This window comes from Galeopterus variegatus, unplaced genomic scaffold, assembly GCF_000696425.1.
Source record: "Galeopterus variegatus unplaced genomic scaffold, G_variegatus-3.0.2 Scaffold106, whole genome shotgun sequence".
Classification (NCBI taxonomy): Eukaryota; Metazoa; Chordata; class Mammalia; order Dermoptera; family Cynocephalidae; genus Galeopterus; species Galeopterus variegatus.
Genome location: NW_007726217.1, coordinates 20,474 through 24,050, shown reverse-complemented (window position 1 = coordinate 24,050; position 3,577 = coordinate 20,474).

Genomic DNA, 3,577 nt, shown 5'->3' with positions numbered 1-3,577 from the left:
GAGACAACTGGAATAATCTGGGGAAGAACTTCGATTGGCTTCACCTGGGGCACGTATCCACCCTGAAGACGAGGGGCCTGGATGTATGACTGGCAGTCGCCGTTAGAGTCCCAGTTTGGAGGGAGAGAGAAGTGCTGGGTGGACAGAATAAAGAAGGGGCTCATAGGATGGGGAAGAGACTTAAGAAGGAAAGTCTCCAATCCTGTTAAATGCCTCACCACACAGGACAAGGACTGGAAAGGATCCACTGGGCTTAGTGACAAAGTGGCAAAGGCAGGGCAGTTTGAGCGGCGTGGCGGGGGCAGAGACGGACTACAGCTGGTGGGTGAGTGAGGGGGAGGTGAGGCAGTAGAGAGAGCAAGTGCACGCATCTGTTTCAGGAGGAGCAGCTGTGAAAGCCAGCAGAGAGGAGGGAGCTGCAGGGGATGAGGGTCGAGGAAGGGTTTTGCTTTTTTTTTTGGATGGGAAAGTTCTGAGCATGCTTCAATGCCGAGAGAGCCAGAAGAAAGGTGGAGGTTCAAAATGCAAGAAAAAGCACAGAGGTGGGGAGAAAGGGGACCCTACACACAGGTGGGGGACACAGAGAATGAATAGGAGTTGGCCCTCCCCTTTTATTGTGCTGGGAAAAGGAGGAAGGAAAGATTTGGACAAGTGTTGGTTGGTAGGTTTGGGGGCAGTCAAGAGAGAAGAGCATTTTTCTTGGATAGCTTCTATGTTCTTGAGAAATAGGATGTAAATAAGATAGAATGGGCTAGAAAATTTGAGGAGAGTGGAGAAACTGAGAAGGCTGCCACCACGAACAACAGCAGAGAGACCGAAGCAGGATTTGTCAGGAGCTCAGAGGTCCAGGTTGGGCTGGAGAACGTGAGCGTACAGTGGCCTCACTCGGTTGTGGGGTTTATTCATCCCAGTACAGGGTGTAGAGATGGAAAAGCCTGCTTGGATTGATAGGGGCCTGGAGTTCTGCTAAGCAGGAGGGGCACAAGGACAGTGGGGCTACTGGTGGGACAGCAGTTCATTCCAGTCGCCATCTAAGCAAACATTTATTCGCCTTTAACTGCATACCAGGCATGGGGCGGGGCCTGGGGACACATCGCCACACCGCGCAGACACTGTTCCTGACCTTGGGGACCCTGCAGCCTAGGAGGGAAGGCAGGCACCGCTGGCAGCTCCCATGTGAGATGAGAGTGACGAAGACAATGTGGAGCCCAGGCCGAGGCTGGGCACGGAGCGAAGGCAATGCAGGGGCTGGTAGATTGGCAGGAGGGGCTGGAGTCAAGTCTGGAGGTGCCTGTGAGGTCCTGAACAGATGTGCATGAAGGAGCGGAGAAGGCTGGGGCAACACTGTGGTCAGAGAGTGGGATGACCTGCACCTGCCTCGGACTTCCTCCTCCCCTCCTGTGACAATAGCCGGCCTGTTCTCTGGTCTAAGTTTGAGCCTCCACCTGGGCTCTGGATCCCATTCCCTCTGGCTGTCTTGGGGACCTTGACTTTCCTCTACTGGATCCACCCCACCACTATTCAAACGTTCGTGAGTCTCTCCCATAGTAAGGAAAATATCTTTTCTTGACCCCCCATTCTTGCAACGAGCATTCTTTCATTTCCTATTCTTCCTGCAGCCTCCATTCTCCAACCAGCTGTCCGTACTTACCACCTGCACTTGCTCGGTTCACACTGTCCCCTCATTTTACTGGGATCTTATTTCTGTGTCCCATTCTCCAAGGACAACACTCGTGCCGACGGTACCAGTGACTGTCTTGTTGTTAACCTAATGAACACTTTTCAGTCCTTATTTGATTTGACCCACATCAGTGTTTGGCCCTGATGATCAGTTTCTCCTTCTAGAAATTCTCTTCTCTTGGCTCCTATGACATCTATTTGCCCTCCACTTAGCTGGCTTTCCCCCATTGCATTTGGCCTTTAAGCCTCCATCCAAGGGCATCTTTTCATGTCTCTTCCCGCCCCGAGTCTCTGTATAGCATTATCCATGCTCAAGGATCAAGTTGCTGCCTACCACAGAGGCCCAGATATGTCTCCAAACAAAAAGCGACCCTCCATATTCCATATTAGGAGGAGACCCTCCTATAAGTTTGAGGGCTAACGTGAATATATAAATTTTTAGTGTGGTTGAAATAATAATGTACTTTATTAACTTAGTTTGCTATACATTTAAAAAGTCATATATTGTATAAAACAATGTATTAGAAAGTATTATTTTTTCTCCCCTATGTTGTGAAGGAATTTTATTTAAATTTTTTAGCTTTTTTTCCCTGTAACATCTGAATCAATATATTAGAGCTTTGTTATCATCAGCATTTTTATAGAACACAAAAACTTTATTTCTGTCCAAGTTATTTGTGACACAGTGCTTTTAAAATCTGTATGTGATGCCAGACATTTTATTCTTTGCCCAAAGCCCGTTTGCATAGTACTAGGTTGTATAAAATAAAAAAAAGGTCATCCAGTGGGTGTGTATTTATCATCTCCACAACATAACTACTTCCTTTATTGTTTTTAAAGTGACTTTTAAAAAAGGGTTTGCTTACAAAGAAAATATTCACAATCGTAAGGTCCTACCCCCAGGAATAATGATAAAATCTACATAAAAAGTCTGATCCCATTTTTCTGATTCTGCCAAGCAACCTCTATGAATATCCAAAACTTCACTGATTGAGGTTATTTCAGGCTAATGAGTTCCCCTCAAAGAGTGTGCCCCATATTGAGAAGACTTTGTAAGGACTTGAATATAAGACAAACCCTCCCTCCCGGAGGGGTGATTTTGGAGAAAGTCTTGCTTACTTTCAGGCATTTATGCCAACAACTCCCAGACTGATATCTCCTGACTGATCCTTTCCACCCTTACATCGACAGCCTGCTAGACCTCTCCACCCGGTGACTGACAGTCAGTCAACCCGTGTTTACTGAGTGCCTACTATGTGAAAAGCACTGCTCTAGGGGTAAAAGGGGGGACACAACAGAGTCCCCATTCTCAAGAAGCTCATCCCACTGGGACGATAAACAGAATAAACATGTAAACAAATAAGAAAATGTCATGTACTAGTCAATGTTACAAAGAAGATAAAACGACGTCATGTGATAGAGAGCGACTGTGTGCGGTGTGTGCTTCTCCTGGGGAGGGCGGGTCAGCAAGGGCTTCCTGGAGGAGGGGGCGTTTGAGTTGAGATGTGAATGTCGAGGAGACAGGCACGTGAAGCTCCGGGGGAAGATCATCGCCTGCAGAAGCAGGTGCAAAGACCCCGAGATGGGAGAAGGCCAGTGTGGGTGGAGCTTGGCGAGGAGGGGAGGGCTGAGGGAGATGAGTTTGGAGAGGTAGCCAGGGTGTAACCATGGTAACCTTCAGGTCATGGTAAAGAGTTTGGCTTATTTCTATTTTTCTGGCCATGATGGGAAGCCACTTGAAGAGTGGCTTTTAAGCAAAGGAGTGACTTGATCGATCTGATTTACATGCTGGGAAGATCTTTCAGGCTGCTGCGTGCAAGAGGAATTTCAGGGGAGCAAAAGTGGAGGCAGGGAGACCAGTTCCTGGGGTGTCCAGGTGTTGACAATGAGGTGGCTC